Source organism: Eptatretus burgeri, chromosome 5, assembly GCF_056783735.1.
Source record: "Eptatretus burgeri isolate ZD-2024b chromosome 5, Ebu_testis_v1, whole genome shotgun sequence".
NCBI lineage: Eukaryota > Metazoa > Chordata > Myxini > Myxiniformes > Myxinidae > Eptatretus > Eptatretus burgeri.
In genome coordinates, this window is record NC_140965.1 from 94,338,635 (window position 1) to 94,359,118 (window position 20,484).

The following is a 20,484-nucleotide window of genomic DNA, read 5'->3' on the forward strand; positions in this document are numbered from 1 at the left end:
ATCTCATTTGCTTTATATGCCCCATGCATTCCTCTTAGCTTTCCTCTCCTTAGTCATATTTTCTTCCTATTCCTCTTCTTCTTCCTTGTCGCTCCACTCTCCTTTTCTCTCATTTCTTCTTTATTCTTCTTCTTGTCTTGCTCCCTCTCCTCCTTTTCACTCCCACTTATTCTTCCTCACTTTCCTTTTCTCCCTTCTCTACTTTCTGACCTGTTTTGTTTCAAACCCCTTTCTATTTCTTTCCTGCAAGAGCAAGGTTCATGGAAGAGCGGGATTAAGTAGACAGTGGGATAATGATACAATAATTAGGCACAATTGGCAAGGGGAAAAGAGAATGGGGGATGAAATGAGCAAGTAAAATGTTTGGGTTTGGAAGGGTTAATGGGGGATGATATGAGGTGGCAGTGCATTTTCTGCATTGAAGGCTTCAAGGGAAGCATGAGACTCTGTCTCTGGAGAGCAGTTTCTGGAGAGGTGAGGTATAAAAGAGTTGAGTCTACTTTTGTTATTGAACTTATGATATATATATATATATATATATATATATATATATATATATATATATATATATATATATATATATATATATATATATATATATATATATATAATACGAATTAAAACACCGGGACCAAAACAATATCGAGACATTACAAAAACTCTCATCTTGTATATATGTATGTTCCCGAAATACAGCCAAAACGGTAAACGATAGCGAAAATTTTTTAAGGCAACATTACTCACCATTCGCCTGCAGTGTGCAGTATCAAGTTTCATTAAAATCGGGCAAAGAAAAAAATATTTAAAAATTAATTCCCGATTCAGTCAAGTACTCTTCGGGAGAATTTGATCAATGCAAACAACCTCAGTGGTATAGTTCACTGGAGCTATCTTTTTTTTATTTTTTTATTTTTTGTCAACCGCTGACACAACGGGAACCCGACGGGTTCACGGGTCATCGAGTACATATACAGTATATATATATATATATATATATATATATATATATATATATATATATATATATATATATATATATATATATATATATATATATATTGTTACGGATCTGGAAACCATATGCATTCAACATACAGATGTCCCAAAAGTCAGTTATGCCGTTAAGTATGTGTGTAGTCAGATCCCCTTCCTTTTGTATAGTGGGAGAATCAAAGGCGTGCATTGCGATTTATTTTAGTTAGGTTATTACATCTAACAAGCCATCTAACAACCATCCCATCTGCATGACCCCTCGGCCCATCACGATCCACCACCAACCAGCTGCCTTCTTGCACCCTGATGTGCCAAGGCAAGATCTCGCAGTTCCGGTTTCTCGGCTCCCACAAACGTTGTAACTCTTTCACGACGACCTTTGCAACATTGATACTGTTGCTCGACAAGTACGAACCCACGTGGAAGAGTGGGTGGGGTTTCCCGGCAGGGGCCAAAACCCAGCCCAGGAAGGGCGAGTCCATGGGAGCCTGCCCAATCAGGGTGGGGAGTGAGGTCTGTTCGAGCGAGCCCCACCCCATAAGGGGGGGGGTGTCCATATATTCTCGAGCACTCCCTGAGGTGGTGTTTTTTTTGGGGGGGGGAGTTGCTACGAAGGGGTTGTTATGAAGGGGTTGTTACGAAGGTTGTTCGGCGGTTTTAGACAGGGTTGTTCTTGAGCATGCAGTTCTTTTGAAGCGGAGGTTTGAGCAGAAGGTCGTGAAGGCGGCGAACGTGTCTCTGCTGGCCCTCTAGAAGGAAAGGAAAGAGCAACCCTGACCCCCCTCCGTGGACTCCGTTATTCACCACCCGAGCCCCGACATGAACTTTGAGTCCCACACATGTGACTGGGGACCACCAACGACCTTTGTCAGGTGCTGCATCATGGAGCACCCCCTTCCTCCGCCGGTCAGGTACCCACCCGGACTCTGTGTGTGTCTTTGTGTGTCTTTTTCATTTGTGTGTGTGTCTGCGTGTGGGCCCGTCTTTAAGTAGAACTGAATAAGTGTTTTTGGATCATTGTAAATATTCCTTTCTTGCATATTCAGGTTAAGTCTTGCTTTGTGTCTTCATTTAGTATAAATAAATCATCACAGAAATGTTCCCAGTCCGTTTCCGTCCCTTCTTGCATTGGTCCAGCATGGTGGTTCGGATCTGAGTTTAGGTGGGGTTTTATCCCCGGCAATCGGACAATTGTAGCCGGGATGTCCTAGGCAGGCCCACTCGACTACATCCGAGCCAGAAAGGTGGGTGGCAGAGTGGTAGTCGGTAGGTGTAATTTTACCACAGCCGGAAGAATGAATCCGGTTCGGCCAGGCATTCCGAGGGCGTGGATCCCCAGTAGCCAAGACCGCGTGGTTACCTAAGTACATTGGATCTACACAAAATAACCCTATGCCACGTGGTGTAGATATTGGCGTTCCACGGTCGGTTAAACGACTCGCCGGCTCACAGAGTTATCTGAGCGACGGCCTACAATTCCGGTGGTTTGGTGGGAGACGACACAAGCTTTCCCCACCTAGTGGTCGTTCTTGCCACCGGACCCCCGGTCCGCAGCAACATATATATATATATATATATATATATATATATATATATATATATATATATATATATATATATACATGTATATATTGTTGTGGATTCTCGCCCGCCGGCATGCGAACGACCACGTTTAACCAATGGCGGCCGCTTCGCCCACCGAACGGACAATCTCGTCGCGGCTTTCCGGATCAACGCCGAAAACTAGCCATGGGTGTGTTTTTAACCACACCACAACCTTGTCTGTACTCTACCCGCACTACAGGGTCCAATCGCCAAATCTTCGATTTACCTAATTACTCGCGCGGGTAGATTACCGAGAGATTGTACCACAACGGGGCCGCTTGGAAACGAGCCACTTAAGCAGCTCGCTTCCTTTTGGGATAACCGAGCGGGGTATTATCGCGTAGCCCCGTTGGACCCGATCACTTTACCGGCTATTTAACAACCAACTATATTCTGAGTGCAATATGGCAGTTCAATTAGGGAAAGAGGATGCAACAAACGGGTTAACATTTAAACAAGCACATTTATTTGCAATGGCACGTATGCAGGCATGCACGTAATCAGGCGAGGCAAACAAAAGCAATACACTGTACAAGCACGTAATGAATGGGGGTAGGGACAAGACGCGAGCAAGACAAAGAGCTACCACCGTCTATTTATTATGTACAGTCACTTATACAGTTTTACTTGTGGACATGGCACTACAACATTCACTCAAAAGCAAAGAAAAACCCCAGGACAGAGGAGGGGTAGACTGGACCTCTTGGGTCTTTATTTCATGGTACTGTGATGACCGCAGAGGCTCCGCGAGGCTGTGCTGGTTACCTTCACCTCACTGGGGAAACCCGCGACGCCCCATCCCCACGGCAGCTGTCGTGATCGTGGTCCGGCCCAGGCCTCGTCTGACGGCCTGGTGATTCGGGCCCAGCCGGCAACGCCTCAGAGGAACGAACGGGTCTTTTGCTCTTTCAGAGTTGATGATCTCTTTAAGAGACTGTCCCGAAATATCTGTGTTGTAAGTCTGTCCCTCAGTGCTGCTCGGACTGTCCCGGAGCCTGATCACCGCGGACCGTTTGCTGGCTGGCGACCTCTCTGCGGCTCTCCCCACGTCCCACACGAACGCGCAGTTCCGCGTGGCACGCTGGCCTGCTGTGCTCCCAACTCCGTCTCCTCGGCGAACCCGGACTTCCACTGCCCTCCACTGGACTCGAGCTCCGCTCCTCACTCCGCTCCAAATCCCGACTGACTCAATGACTTGGTGCCCTGCGCGCTTTTTTGTAGGGTTCGTGAGGCGAGATCTGATCTCCGCACTTTCACCTCTGACCCCACTGGCTCCGCCCCTCTCGCTCTCCTGATGCGAATTGTGAGGCGAGGTTCGGGGTGAGCGGACGTGGTCGGAATCATCGTCGCTGAAGGGAGAGCGGACATGGTAGCAATCACCGTCGCAAGGAACAAGGAAACCACTGCGTTTGTTTGCAGCGACCTTGCCGTGGCCGGTGCAAAGATGGCAGCGCCCACGGAGTTGAAGGTGAAGCGATGTTGTTCCGTTGTTGGGTATTGGGGGTGGTGCGGTTTAGGAGATGGTTGCTGTGGTTGGCGTTGTGGAGAAGGTGGTTGTGTAAGAGCAGTTGTGGAGGAAGTGGATGTATGAAGGCGGTTGTGAGAGCAATGTTAGTGGTGGAGGTGGTTGTTGTGAAGTGGTTGGAGAGAGCGATGTTGGTGGTGGAGGTGGTTGTTGTGAAGCGGTTGGTCCAAAATAACGATAGCAAAAGAAAAACGGCTAACTGAAGATTCACAGCCCGGTTACACGAATAAACCCCTTAGACATCGGTGGGGAAATCTATCTGAACACAGACTTATCGACATAACTGACTGATCTAAGGACCTATATGATGCTCTGCGAATTTCCACAGCCGTAATATATATATATATATATATATATATATATATATATATATATATATATATATATATATATATATATATATATATATATATATTGTTTCGGCTGTGGAAATTCGCAATACACCATAAAGGGAACTTAGATGAGTTATGACAATAAGTATCTGTGTTGTAAGATTTCCCCACCGTTGTTTAGAGAGAATTTCCGTGTTCACCGGGCTGCGACTCTTTGAGATAGCCGTTTTTCTGTTCTGTCGTTATTTTGGATCAAACCAACAACACCACCTTCACCACATCCACCACCACCATCTTCGTTACTTCCCGCACTCCGAACGCCATCCTCCACAGACCACGTGGCGACGATCTCCGGGACACGAGCCATTACAGGAAGGATGCAGGATTGCTGCAAGAAAGGCTCTTGCGGGGCCTGAACGGACTTCTCCCGCCTGAATTCTTCCGCCTGAATTTTCCTCACGCTTGGTGTGAAGGGAAGGGGTGGGGCGGCTCGCTCCCGATTGGTGGATGCGCGGCGTGAGGCGGTCGGAGTGAGGGCACGCCCCCTTCGAGAGGCTTCTCAAAACGCCTTGAGGGGAGGTGGGGTGGAGCGACGGGCGGAGCCCCGCGTTGCGAAGGGCCGAGCCCCACTCCATAAAGGACGGACACGGGCGGGGCGCGCCCTCTTCCTCCTCGGTCGTCTGTTCTTGGACTCTTTGTCGCCTGGGTCTTCGTTGCTGAGTCTTTTGTCGTCTTGGCCCTCGTCTTCGTCTTTGTCTTCCTGTCGTCTTGGTCCTGCGCTCGCGGCTTGGCGAGCGGCCTGTCCAGAGAGGCACGGACGGGAGACGCGGCAGCGCCGATTGTGTGGTGGACCTGCGCGTCCGAACGAGGAGTGCCAGAGAGGGTTCGCCGGCCGCGAGAGAGGTCGGGGCCATGCGCGACCACGCTAACGGTCGTGGGAGGAGGACTCGACGGCCACCAAGGGAAGTCCCCACTTTCTTTTCAGTTTTTGTATGGATGCTGTGGTGCCGTGTCCCGGAAGTAGAACTGTGCAAGTGACTGTGCTGTAAATAATTGCTTTATTTGGAATTAACTCTTCTTTGCCTTTGTTTGGCTGTACATACATGCATGTTTCTCTGCCTTGCTTTGACTGTAAATACGTGCCCCTTGTCTGAGTGTGTAATAAATCTGCGTGTTGAACTGTATCCCGTCATTGCGTCCTTTCCTTCGTTGAAAGTGCCACCTTACCTCGTGGAATAATTAGTGGAAGGGTGTAAGCACCCGGTAAATAATCACGTCCGTCGGGGCCGGCGATAACACTGCTCGGTTATCACTGAAGCATGGAACGGACCGCTAAAGCATTTCGTGTCCGAGGCTGGCCAGCGGCGAGGTACGATCACCCGGTTAACTACCCGCGCAGGTACTTAGGTAGGTCGAATTTGGCGAACAACCCTATCCTGCGCGGGTGGCCGATTGGCACAATTGTGGTGGGGTCGAAAGACCCACCCGTGACTAGCTCCTGGCGGTAGTTCCAAGGAGGGTCACGACTGAATTGTCCGTTCCGGTGGGTCACGCGGTCGCGATTTGAGTTACGTGGCCGATCGCACGCCGGGCGGACCGAAATTCGTAACAATGGTGTCCGGGAGTGAGTCCGGGAATGCAGACAGGCAGGCATGGAGAGAGGGGAGGCGGACGATGGATTACAAAATGGCGGCGCCACGTGTTGGAGCGAACGAGCTGGGAGGGAGTGCAACGGCTGTCCGGCCCGCGATGGAAGCGGGGGAGGACAAAATAAGATGGGAGATAGACCGAGTCGAGACTGAATTAAATAGAATGAAGGAGGAAACAGACCAAGATCCAGGAGGAAACTAACATACAGGAGGTGACTGAGTTGGCAGAGACACGGGAGATAGAGGGTGAATTTGACGGGTTTAAGGACGAACACACACACACACACACACACACACACACACACACACACACACACACACACACACACACACACACACACACACACACACACACACACACACACACAGTTTGTGGAGGACGATGAGGGGGAGCTCAGGAAATGTGTCGTGACCCGGTGCAAGCAGCCGGATAGCCTCCCTCAGGAACGGAGGGAGACGCGATGCTCCCTGAAGCGGATCTCGACCAGGTGGGTCCGGTCGAGCTTTGCGAGGTAGAGGGGGCGAGTGCTGTGGATGGGTGCACATGGAGCTTGGGGGGTTTGAAGGCCCCGGGAACCTTTGTGGTGATGCAATTCCTCATTGTGAATGTTCCTGTGTGTGTGTTCAGGAGTGAGGCGAAATGTGTGCTGCAGCGCGCGCATATCGTGGGTGAAAGCGACCGCGTGTGTGAGGAAAATGGTGTGCGAGGTTGCAAGTGTGCCGGAGTGCGTGCCTCCCAGCACACCGTGTGTGGATGCAACCACGTGTGCGAGTGAGTGGCCGAGTGTGAGAGGGACAGCGTGTGTGAGGTCGCTGTACGTTAAGGAGATGACGGTGGGCATGCGGGAGCACGCAACCGCGTCTCCCGTTGTGAATGTAATGGAGTTGTGTGTGAACGTCGTGACATGCAGGTGTGCGTGGGTCGAATGGCGACGGCGACAGAGAGACAAAGGCCGAGTAGCGGCCGTAGCTGTAATGGGGACCGCGCCGGTTTTACCCAGCGACGAGCGCGAGGTTCGTCCCATGCTGCGCACGAGGCCGCCACGTGCTCGCTTGCGGGAGTGAAACCCGGTCCGGAAACGCCCGCGGTGAATGTTGCCGATCCCGCGACGGACAAAAGCTAGGCTGGATAACGGATTTGGACCGGATGGGTTCTCCACGCGAGCTTGTTTGTGAAGCTTCGACGAGCAGAGCACATGTGTTCTTGTGGGGAACCCCTCAAAACACGAGGCTTGTTTTTTAATGCGCAGGGTGACGTCATGGCTGCACGTATGGTTGGAATCTGGCAGGAGGGTGAATCCCTGCCGGATGGTGCCGTCCAAGGAGGGACGAGGTGCACGAACAGCTGCCATGACGTCACGGGCAAGGTGCGCAGGTTGCAAGTTGCCGCGCTGATGCGCGCATTTAAAAAAAAAAGAAGAAGAAAAAAAAAAGCAAGCCTCGCTTCGAGTGAACAGGATTCCCTGGGCAAGGGGTGGAAGACCCCCTTTACTTGTTTGGGCACAGGATGACAACTAGTTAGTGATAGACTGGCTTCATGGGGCAGGGGTAAGCCCTCATGGGGCCCGTGGAATGGATTAGGTGGAGGGATTGTCGTCAGATTTAGGATGGGAAAATAGAGTTTTGGATTTGAGGACAGTGACAGACTGTGGATGTGTAGAGGGGACGTAGCTTAGCTACGTAGTGTTAAAAGGAACGTGCTGTAGTGTAAGGGACGACATGGGAGCACGAGGTAGTTAGGGGAAGTAGTGAGCAGGATGGCAGAGATCAGCGATGGGTGAGTTGAAGAGCAGAAAGGAAACATGTTGAGTGAGTGAGGCCAGCGAGCCTGTGTGTATGGAGTGAATGTGGAATGCATGGTGCGATGAGTGATTGGGGGGAGGAGTGACTCCCTCCAAAGGGACCCCAGGGTCAGTATAGAGTGAGTTAGTGGGTTAGTTAAATTGACAAAATGGAGGTCATTTTGCTGTTGGTGGGAATGTAGGCTCGATACCCGCTTGGAGGGGGTGCAGGAGCCCTGTTGACGGGCTGGGAGCGTGGCTGTGAAAGGTGAGTATTGCTGAGTGGGTACCCCGGGCACCAGGCTAGTCGGCCGCGGTAGGCCAAGGGCCCATGGTGGGCTGGGATAGCGTTGTGGGCACAGGTGCACCCGCATAATGTGGGGGCCCAGGGCGCCATTGGCTGCGTGGGCAGTGCGTGGGCACGGGTGACCCTCGGAAAGGGGCCCGGGGCGCCAGCCTGCCATGTGAGCGTTTCAGGAGAGTCGCCAGGGAGGGCACTCCCTGGTGTTTACCGAGCTGGTAGGCTCGGAGGCAGTGTAGTGCCCGGGGGTGCCATTGTTGGAGAATCGCCAGAGGGTAGTTCCTGCCAAGGGAGCCACGCATCCCAGCCACGAAACCGTGTGAGGGCATGGGAAGAAAATTGGAGGGCATGGCCCGGAATTTGCGAGGACACCGACACAGGCGACGGGAATCTTGGTTGTTAGAACCGATAGTTTAAGCGAGAGGTGCTTGTTGAAAGCCCCGGGGTAGTTTAAAGGTAAATGGATAGGGTAAATAGGAAGTGTACCCCTCCGCACCATCCATCCCTTCGCTCTCGTTGTGGGCCGCTGGACCCACTTTGGGTTAGATCGCTGAAGTTTGAGGAGGCCATTCTGAGGCTTGAATTTGGCCTCGACACAGGTCCGAGCCCGCCTTCTGAGTGGCCAGCACCACCGCGCTCTCCCTTATTCCCCTCCGGGAAGGGAACGTAGGGGTTGGGAGTAGGCTCGTTGACACGATAGGTTAGCCGAACAAAGCCTGTAAAGGGGGTTAGGAGATGGATTATTGGGGGAAGTAAAAATAAAAATAAAAACAAAAAAATAAATTGGGGCTAAATTGGGTTTTACAAATTAAGGGTATGGGTATGGACAGAGACAGGCAAAGGTGATAGGTTGGGAGGGAGACGGTTAGGTAGGTCCGAGCCCGCCTTCTGAGTGGCCAGCACCACCGCACTCCCTCCACCAACCTCCACTGAAAGGCAAAGGCTGGCCAACTTCATCGGCTGGCTGTGTTACTGCAAGGCCTGTCCCGGCCGGATCGTCTGCTGGTGTTTTGCTTCAAGGCCTGTGCCGGTCGATCATCTGCCGGCTGTTTGCGACAGCGGCCTTGTCATGCCATGCCTTGCCTGCTGACCTTTGCCATCCATGCCTACTGCCCATGTCCACCAGCCACGTTCTGTTTTGAATTCCCCCTCCCCCCTTTTTTGTTCATTGCCATGTGCGCCAGGATCCTCGTGCAAATTGCAGGGACTGCCCTGATGGCAGCTGCAACATGGGCCTGCACCGGCGGCCCGTGCACTGTTCATTGCGTGTGCTGCTTGAGCCAACACGGAGACTGCGTTGCGCAGCTGGCCACATTCCCTGTCACCTGCATTGCATGAGCCAGAGACTGCGTGCGAGCAGCCTGGCTCCCTGCTAAGTTTTTCTCTTTGCAGAGTCCATCGATCCTGGGCCATGGTTAGTGTATATTTTGTAAGTTAAGTTGTGTATTGTATATGAGTACGCCCCCGGCATGTATGTCCTCGCGCCGGCAATTTATTTAAGTTGTTCGTATGAGTGGGTTTGTTTAGTTAGTTACTCAGCCCATAGGTTATTTATTTTGGGGACACGAATACCATGAATGTCGCACTCAGGGATCCGAAGGTAAAACGTATGAGGGGAGAACCTACACATGATGGCACACGAAAATTCAGCGACTCGAGACGAGTCTGGAAAAAGGGGAGGGGGTAGTGTTACGTCTGTGGAAATTCGCAATACACCATAAAGGGTCCTTAGATCAGTTATGACGATAAGTATCTGTGTTGTTAGATTTCCCCACCATTGTTTAGAGGGAATTTCCGTGTTCACCGGGCTGCGACTCTTTGAGATAGCCGTTTTTCTGTTCTGTCGTTATTTTGGATCAAACAAACAACACCACCTTCACCACATCCACCACCACCATCTTCGCCACTTCCCGCACTCCGAACGCCATCCTCCACAGACCACGCGGTGACGATCTCTGCGGCACGATCCATTACAGGAAGGATGCAGGATTGCTGCAAGAATGGCTCTTGCGGGGCCTGAACGGACTTCTCCCACCTGAATTCTTCTGCCTGAATTTTCCCCGCGCTTGGTGTGAAGGGAAGGGGTCGGGTGGCTTGCTCCCGATTGGTGGATGCGCGGTGTGAGGTGGTCGGAGTGAGGACACGCCCCCTTTCGAGAGGATTCTCGAAATTCCTCGAAGGGAGGTGGAGCCGAGAATGGGGTGGAGCGCTGCGCTGCGAAGGGCGCAGCCCCGCTCCATAAAGGACGGACACGGGCGGGGCGCGCCCTCTTCCTCTTCGCTCGTCTGCTCTTGGAGTCTTTGTCGCCTGGGTCTTCGTTGCTGAGTCTTTTGTCGTCTTGGCCCTCGTCTTCGTCTTTGTCTTCCTGTCGTCTTGGTCCTGCACTCGCGGCTTGGCGAGCGGCCTGTCCAGGGAGGCACGGACGGGAGACACAGCAGCGCCGGTTGTGTGGTGGACCTGCGCGTCCGAACGAGGAGTGCCGGAGAGGGATCGCCGGCCGCGAGAGAGGTCGGGGCCAGGCGCGACCACGCTAACGGTCGTGGGAGGAGGACTCGACGGCCACCAAGGGAAGTCCCTACTTTCTTTTCGGGTATTTGTATGGATGCTGTGGCGCCGTGTCCTGAAAGTTGAACTGTGCAAGTGACTGTGCTGTAAATAATTGCTTTATTCGGAATTAACTCTTCTTTGCCTTTGTTTTGCTGTACATACATGCATGTTTCTCTGCTTTGCTTTGACTGTAAATACGTGCACCTTATCCGAGTGTGTAATAAATGTGCATGTTGAACTGTATCCCGTCGTGGCGTCCTTTCCTTCGTTGAAAGTGCCACCATACCTCGTGGAATAATTAGTGGAAGGGTGTAAGCACCCGGTAAATAATCACGTCCATCGGGGCCGGCGCTAACACCGCTCGGTTATCACTGAAGCACGGAACGGACCGCTGAAGCGGTTCGTGTCCTAGGCTGGCCAGCGGCGAGGTACGATCGCCCAGTTAACTACCCGCGCAGGTATTAGGTAGGTCGAGTTTGGCGAACAACCCTATCCTGCGCGGGTGGCCGATTGGCACGATTGTGGTGGGGTCGAAAGACCCACCTGTGACTCACGACTGAATTGTCCGTTCCGGTGGGCGACACTGTCGCGATTTGAGTTACGTTGCCGATCGCATGCCGGGCGGACTGAAATTCGTAACAATATATGTATTTGTGTATATGTATATGTGTGTGTATATATGTATTTATATATATGTATGTATATAGATATATATATATATATATATATATATATATATATATATATATATATATATATATATATATATATATATATATATATATATATATATATATATATATATATGTGTGTGTGTGTGTGTGTGTGTGTGTGTGTGTGTATATATACAGAGCGTCCCAAAAAAATGTACTCACTCTTTAAATGATAATAAATGCGTTGTTTATTGACTTAGAAACAAGATTAATGGTTAAATGTATAAATTGATAAATGCATGTTTACAAATGTTCAAACTGACGACCATCACGTTTCCAACACAGCCGATAACGCGGACCAATGGATTCAACAGCATTACGAATAATTTCATTTGGAACTGCAAGACATTGTCTATCAATTTCCTCTTTCAGATCATCGACTGTTGCTGGTTTTGTAAACCGTAAAATCAACAGCCGTAAACCTTATCTTTGAGATATCCCCATAAAAAGAAGTCCATTGGAGTGAGTCTGGGAATGCGCAGGGAATTCAACACTACCTCCTTCGCCCAATCCATCTGTTCGGAAAAGTTGCTTCGAGATAGGCCCTTACATCACGGTGGTAGTTGGGAGGTGCTCCATCTTGCTGAAAGTAAATCTCTTCGTCACCAAATATCTCTTCGACACGTGGACTGACTGATTCCTGCAGCAAGTTTAAGTAAACATCCCCAGTGACAGTTTGGTCAAAAAAGAATGGCCCTAGGATGCCCAATGCTGATATCCCACACCACACAGTAACCCCTGGTAAGTTTAAATGGTGTTCCAGAGTAACATGCGGATTTTCAGGAGCCCATTACATGCAATTGTGTCGGTTAATTGAGCCATTTAACTTGAAGCTGGCCTCATCACTCCATACAATTTTGGATGGAAATGCTGCATCTTCTTCGCATTTGCCCAGGTACCACTTACAAAATTCAGCTCTCCGGTCAGGATCGTCTTCATTTAGAGCGTGGATTAACTTTGGAATGTAACTTTTCCAATTAATTCGCTTCAAAATGTGATGCGCACTTGATTTTTGGGATTCCTTTCTCATGAGCCATTTGTCGTACAGATTTCTGTGGGGATCGGTGGAGGGTTTCCAACAATTGATTTTCCTTTGCGGGGGTGGTTGATGACCGTGGTCTTCCTGAACGCTCCTTATGGACGTCATGCACAGTTCCATCTGTTTCAAACTTATCTCGGATGCGAGCAATGGTGCGTCGTGTTGGTGGAACTTTGTGAAAATGTCTTCTAAATTGTGTTTGCACTTCCATGATGTTTTCGTGCTTCCAGTAGCACTTCATGATAAATTTTCTTTCTTCAAAAGAAAGTTAGATAGCCAAGAAAGTGAGAAAAAGTTGAGGATGAGTGCCCTTAAAATACCTGACGTGGTTGGCTGACCAACGCGGCCCAGAATGCTTAGGGAGATGTAGATGGGAAAGATACTGGTGTCTTCAGTGTGGGAGTGGGTGGTGCAATGTTTCGGATGTGAGGGATGTAATATTGTGCAAGAGGAAAGTGTGATTGCATGTCAGTATTTCGTACTTCTTTGTTCCAGCCTGCCACGAACAACGGGGCGATTGCGTCCACAGTAGTTGGAATAGAGGGGTGTATTGTGAGATGGAAGAATAGATGCATGACAAGGAAGATCCCTAACCTAACTGTGTAAAGATCTGTATTTGTAAACGTGTACCTCCATGGGAGGCTCTGCCTGAGCGTTCCCACTTCATGATGTGGTGCGTTTTCTCCTCCTTGTTCGTTCGCTGGGACTCGTGGCAACAGCACTCTGCACTGGTCCACCGTATGTGGCCAGTGGTGAACCTGTCTGGCTCCGCGGGGATGTCAGCATGTTTAAAGCAAGGCAGGGAGTCCCACTCACACACTCTTGAACAGGGAGCGAAGAATGGCAGCCGCACACGAACAATGCTCTACACCGAAGAAGCTCTCGCAGCGGCTCCGTGCTGCTCCCTTTTATAATTCCCGGGCAAAGGATGGAGCAAGGACTGGATAGCGATGTGCCGTGGCCCAAATACCACTCCTCTATTGGGCCACAGCAACCCTAGCCATGCTCCGCCAGGCTCCTGGACGGGAAACCAGCTCAGACGCCCACCAGCTCTGGCATGGTTCGGTACTCCCCGCTTAATATGGCGAGCATGCTCCTCTTGCTGGTTTCCTAGCCCTAAACGTGCACTGAGCATTGCTTGTATGTAGGATGGGAACGGACTTTTTCCACGACTCACTGGCTCCTCCATGATCCGCAACACACATTCAGGACCTGAACCAAGTCCCTGGATCCCCCTTCCCGTGACCCCTCATAGTTGCTTCCTGTCTTGCCATGGTCCGATGACTGGATGAGGGCTGTATTAATTCTGGACGCTCATCCAGGACGTTACTGGTGGGATGCGGTAAATGTAGTGTCTGTAGCATGGTCGAGTGCCGTGCAGAGTCAAGAACAATGACCAGCACCACATGGTGCTCGAAATAGAGTGACAAATTGTAGCAAGGTGGAAGTGCGAAGGGTTGCGGGAGGAGTTTTCCCATGTACGGGAGGCATCTGTGATTAAAATGGTGAGGTTCGGTGAGTGAGGCGTGGAGCGAAGTGAGATGCCGGTTGAAAATTGCCACACAGTTTTGAAAGGGGAAATGGTGCGCAAACTCCCGAGGAAGGATGTCTGGTTCCTAACGAGGAAGGCGATCCGAGCCACTGGTTGCACTGTGACGTGCTTACTAAAATTGATTGTTGAACGAACGGCGTGCGTGCTTGTATGTTTGGTTTGTATTATGGCTAAAAGGAAAGGGTTAGAGTAGAGGTTAGAGTGAGGATTAAAGAGATATATATTCGACCTATCTACGAGTTCCACACAAAGCAATTTGTCCTGTTTACCCACTCGACATGAGGAAAGGACAAACTATTTGAATACGAATGAAATAACTGCCTGGGAATCACTGCATGTTGGGTGCCATTGCTTTAGAGGCATACGGTTTTGCAGAACCGCAACAATGTATGTGTGTATATTCCAGTATATCTGCAGTATGTATATATATATATATATATATATATATATATATATATATATATATATATATATATATATATATATATATATATATATATATAATATTATATATATTTTTATATATATATATATATATATATATATATATTGTTACAGTTGTGGGGTTAGTTGGAGAAATTTAACAGGAAAGCAAGGATTGAATAGAGTTGTTTGGTCCATGAACGTGTAGGAGACATCTCGATGTAATTAAGTGGGGAAACTGTGAGCTTAAGTGTTACTTTTCACCACATGGCGAGTGGTGTGGTGTTAATTAGGTAGGGATCAAGAATAACTTACCCAGTATGTAATTCCCCCCTGTGACTTTTCCATTTGTTTATATTGTTGTGGTGCCGGGTTCGGGGGCGGGGAACGACCGCGAGATGGAGCAGTTGGGCCATCTCCCATCGAACACCCGGAATTGAAGGTCATCACTCCGGATAACTCCGAAGTCGACGGGTCGCTTAATGGACCGTGGATGCCAATATTTTGACCGCGCGGTTAGGGTCTTTTTGTCTGATTCCAATTTACCTAATTAGCCGCGCGGTCTAGCTACCGGTGAAGCCACACCCTCAGCCGGCTTTGTCCGAACCGAGTCGCTGTTACCGACTCGGGTCCGGTGTAACCGAGCAGGAATTACCAAAGCCGCGCCGGTCCAAATACCAATGTACGGCACAATCGGCCTCACTATAACTCAAACCCGAACCATGCTAGGCCAATGAGAGAAAGCACAGAAAACGAGCTGTGACATTTAACACAGGGTTTATTCACAATAATCAGGAAGGGAGACACAGAGCAGAGTTAATCCGACTAAATTGGAATGTTCAATAAGCAAGGCACTTATGCAATTCTACTTATAAGACTGGCCACAGACAGACACACACACACCCGACTGCTGACTGTCTGTGTGCAAAAGGCTCCCAAATTCATAACAATATAACCAAAACCACTAAAACAAACAAGCAAATGCGCTGAGAAGGCAGAAGTCTCTCCTCCAAGGGTGACGGCAGGCAAAGTCATGCTTCTGAGGCTGATGATTGATGGGCGTGATGTCAGAAACTAGCCAAACATGCCGAGCGGGCAGAGGCCCCACCTTTCCGGGTTTCGTGCGAGCAAACCACACCTTGAAGGAGGAAACGGGGGTCCGGTGTGACATCATTCAGAGGCCAGAGATCGGGAGAGTGCACGCATGAGGCAGAGTTGAGAGGAGGAAGGCACGGGTGCAAAGTGAGGGACGCACGTGGTCGAGAAAGAACATAGATAGAAGATGGCCTGTAAGAACAAGGCTTTACGACCGGCTTTCCTTCGGATGCATGAAGAAGATGGCACGATTATTGTATTCATGTTGAGGCGATTTGGCTCATGTGTTGAAGCAAGACGCTGGCCTTTGACTCTTGCTTGGGTCATGAAGAATGGACCCCGAGCCTCGTGTATGTCAAATAGAGGTTCGGTGAGGACGATCGACGCATGGAGCAGCTGCACGGGCTCTCTGAGCCTAGGTGTTGAAATCCGCTCACAAATTGCCTGACGTACGTTTGTCCGACTGCAAGGGAGCGATTTGGCGCCATTTTGAGTGTGTCTACACGTCGTGCAGATAGAAGTGCCTCGATTCTAAGTTCCACAAAGACCAGCTCTGGGCCAAGCTAAGTACCAGAGTAAAGGAGGGGTTTTCTTTATATTTTGTTTCCTTTGTCTGTATTTTAGTCAACGTGAAGAGGCGCCTCGACTAAGAGTTTAATTTTCCTCAGCACCCTTGGATTAATGTTTCTCTGGCATTAAGTCGGCATATTTCTCACCCTCCACAAGTTTCATCCTGACAATTTTGTCCTGCCATGAAGGCCTTTTGGTTTCCGAAGTGACTGAGTGGTTATGAAATGTAATGTACATCATGTGCAGGAACATAATTTTGAGGTGTCATGCATGGTAGTTCATCTGTTTTGTCATGTAACTGGACTGAGCATATGGAGAGGATGGGACCTATGTTGATGTTATTACAGTGATTCTGATACTGCTCAGGAGGATTCTTCCTTTAGGCCAAACAGTGTCCTCCTATCTTTAGGCGCACAAGGAAGGACTTCAGTGATTGACATCCCGTGTGCCTTCATCTGCAGCAACATTTCGATCGAACTCTTCCTTTACCTCATCGGCGGGAGATGCTATTTCTTCAACCTCTTTGTCTACTCTCCTTTCTGCTGGTTCCACTTGCTGTATTGGCTTCTTCATCTTCTGTACCTCAAAGTGTTGCCGTTATGGCTGTCTCACGGATACTCTTGCATCAAGAAATTACTTACCTGTCTTATATGTCACTTCATTACATGACTTATGCTGACTATGTGAGTTTTCCTTCTTCTCCTTCTCTTGTCTCAATCAGTCACTGCTATGTTTTCTCCTTTTTCTCTTCCCTCTCCCCTCATGTGGTCTCATGTGGCTCCATGGGAGGGGAATTCACAGGCAATTTTAAATTTTATTTTATTTTATTACTTATTCATGTGCTGTGTGGCATTATTTTCATCTATTATGGCTTTTGCATCTGGGAAACAACGCTGGAATGCTGTTTGATTTGAGATTCACATTAATTTTGTTGTGGAGCAGCTGTCGTTTGGTTGTACGGTGGTTCAGAAGGCACTCCGGTTCTCTGTATCCCAATTGGGCAGCAATTTTTCATTGCCGAATAGACAAAATTTTGATACTTTTTGTGAATGTACATCTCCATCATATGCAGGGACATCATTTGGAGATGTCATGGATGGCAGTTCATCTGTCTCTGTATTGAAATTGGAGGAAGTGAAGATGCTATGTTTACTGCCCGTACTTTGGAGAATGTGAGTGTAGTGACTGCAGCTATTCAAATGTCATGTGACTTGATGAATAATGCAGATATAATTACTAGGTTGTCATTTTTGTATTGTTTTAGATAATCCTGAAGATGCATGCAATATTTATGGTGTCAAGGTTGGTTGGGATGAAATTCCAGTCGAACCCTGCTGTGCCTTGAAGTCTGAAATAACTTCTGGGAGGATAGGTATTGGGTCTAATCGTTTTGTACTACTCATGTCAGGTTAAAACTTGCAGTTGTTGTGGTAGCTCAGAGCAAATGCTCTGGGTTTGCAAAACTCCAAAGTGCTATCTTCATGGATTGATGAACATCATGCTCAGACAATGAAGAGAAGGGAGAAGCTCATCATGCTCAGACAATGATTGCCTATAGATGCTCAAAGAACCTTAAATGCAATTTGTGTGTTCATCCTGACCACATTTCTGCATTGTCTACAGTTAATTTACATTTCTTTATTTTTGATACAAAACTGGGGTCATGGAAAAGTGAGATGACAGAGGGCAAAAAGGCAATGTACTGATAGCAGGGCAGTGTGGCCACAGGAGGATGCAACAAGCAAGGGAATGAACTAACAGAAAAAGGAGAGGGGAGAGGAGGAAACAGTAGATAGCAAGGAAGAGAGTTTGATTATGTAGGGTTCATGGGGGCAGAAAGACCATGGGTGGGGATGGGAGAAGACGTGAGATTGGGACGGATCTTCAGCTTCAATCCTTGGAGGAAAGAGTGTGATTGAATTGCTCACAGTCCTTTCCTAGGTTTTGGCGTTCCACAAACGAGAGAAAAGAGGAATAAAAGAGAGGAGGTTTGCAGTAAGCCGACATTTTGAGAGTTTAACCAGGAGAGTTACTGGAAACACATGTGTATCCTCGAGGAGCTTGGGATTTCTGGTCGAAAGGTCATAGGTCAAAGTTAACATGTCCTTCAATTGGACATCATTTTTTCTGATCACAACTTGCATTAGAAGCATCTGGTCTCTTTTAGATCTTAGAAACATCTCTTTGTAGAATAGGTGGTGGGCTGCTCACAGCCACCCAGAGTGGTACCACCACCTGTCCCTTCGGATAATTTAGCAGAACATTGGTTCTGTTGCAAGCTCTTGGGCAAGGTTGTTGGATGAGGGGTTTTGGGGTATTTAAGGGATCTTTCTTCCTTACAGGCTGTGTTCCTGGTTCTGCAGTGCCTGCTAGAAGGTAACGTTGGAATTCGTGTCACCACAAGCTTGCTGCCAGAAAGCTAGACGCCTGAACCTGGGTGTAGCACCCTGGGAGGCTGCCTCATAATATTGGGTCCCCTTCTCTTTAGCTCATGAGTGGAGCAGAACTGAGCACAAGATTCAGGGGACATCCTTTTGAGGCCATTAGTTTTCACTGTTGGTGCCATCTGGAATTCTCCTTGTTTGTCTGCAATGCTCCTTGAAGCCCCTCACCCTCCCTTTTATTTTCCTGTGGGCTTATCATTTGTAGCACCTCCATCTTCTGGACTCAAACCTTCTCTCTCTCTCTCTCTCTCTCTCTGACCGTTAATTTTCATGTGACCTTTAATTGAGATAAAATTTCAGTAGGTCAACATGTAACCCGTGCGGGGAGACATATTCATCGATGTATTCGCATCAAAAGCTATGTTCTATTCCCATTGAGGCTCTTCAAAACATGTGACTGCGTTTTTGGTTTCACAATGTTTTAAGATCAAGGATTGAATCTTTGTTTGTGCCGGAAATGATACAAAGAAGATGCTTCTGTATAGATTATGGATTTTATTTTCCAATCGCTGTTCAATTTTGATCAAATTCAAATTGTCCATTTGGAAAAGGCCTACGGAGGTTTTGCGGAGGTGGAATTCAGATCCGTTCACAATTGCCTTGGATGTGTTGCGAGGAATGGATACCATACGAGGAAGAAGATCTATTACTGGCAAACATTAATTCCTTTATGTTTGTGCATCTGTAGTTCAATGTTGGAATGATTTTAAGTGCAGCTGCTCATGAAAATTGGGGATGTGTTGCGAGGCAAAAGCACCAAAAGTGCTTTGTTCATTTGTCTTGTAAATTACAGTGTCTTCTCTTTCTGTTGCTCCGTAGCTTTAATGTCTGCCAGGCGATTCAGAAGATTGGGATTTAACTCCACTCTTTATTTATTTATTTGTTATTTATTTGTTTTGTGTTATGGAGTGCAAAGAGCTGTTTTTTAGATGAGCTCCCTCGGCGCGCTCCGAGTAGGAATCTGCGGAATGAATTTGCAATGGACTAAAATGAATGCCTAAAAGACCAGGAACACTTGAGGGTGTGTGATGGTATCCACAGTGAGGTTTATATACCGTTTTTTTCTGTAAAAATGTTAAGGTGTAATTTAGCAGAGTATGCAGTTGGGTCCTTTTCATTTGCATACGTCGGTCGTTACCTTGGTCAGAAAGAGTGATTATTTTGCTCCCGAGGAAAGGTGATTTGGCAAGGATTGTAAATTGGAGAGCCATTTCCTTATTTAATTGTGATTATAAAATAATGGCAGGCCGATTGTGGGTTCACCTTCGAGAGTTAGCGGCGATGCTTCTGGAAACTCATCAGAGAAGTGGGGTTTGGTTAACTACTGAGGGTCTCCGTAAGGATGTTTTAATTTTTGCCGATGGTTTTGCTAGATACGGATTCTAAAAGTAAGCTGTTCTTAGGTTGGACCTTAAAAACACTTTTGACGGTGTGTGTCTGTGCACATGCTCACTTTTTGGATCCCTAAAAATATTGTGCACATACTCTTGTGCAAGGGTCAATGGTATGTTGATCGAACCAATACTCATTCAAAGGGGTGTGAGGCGCGGTTGCCTCGTTTTCCCTTTTCTCTTTGTTTTCTCGATAGGATTTCACTGGATGTGTGACCATTGCACACCTCCCCAATGGTAATAGGTGGTGCTGTATGGTATAATTCTTTTTTTTTTAACAATGATGGTGTGCATTGTCTACTGGTAACACCTCTCCTCCTCTCCTCCCCACCCGCCTTCATTATTCTCCATAGGTCTATTAGGTGACCTCTGCTGTCCAGCTTATCCATGACCCTTGACCTCTGTATGAAGAACCTTGAGAAAGGAAAGGTAATATGCCAGGTCTAACTGATGGTATAATATCTGCTTTGCGTAAGTGGTTGATCTAATTAATTATTGTTGCTGGAAATGATGTATCCATTTGG

The 20,484-nt window shown here is 48.2% G+C and overlaps 1 long non-coding RNA gene across 1 annotated transcript in view; it reads left to right on the forward strand.

Moving 5' to 3' along the window:
• Positions 1-19,985: 19,985 nt before the first annotated feature.
• Positions 19,986-20,484, forward strand: part of LOC147026984 (uncharacterized) — a 56,046-nt gene continuing 55,547 nt past the window's right edge. The window contains exon 1 of the long non-coding RNA XR_015058589.1: positions 19,986-20,389. This is a non-coding gene — a long non-coding RNA (uncharacterized LOC147026984). The remainder of the gene's footprint in view (positions 20,390-20,484) is intronic.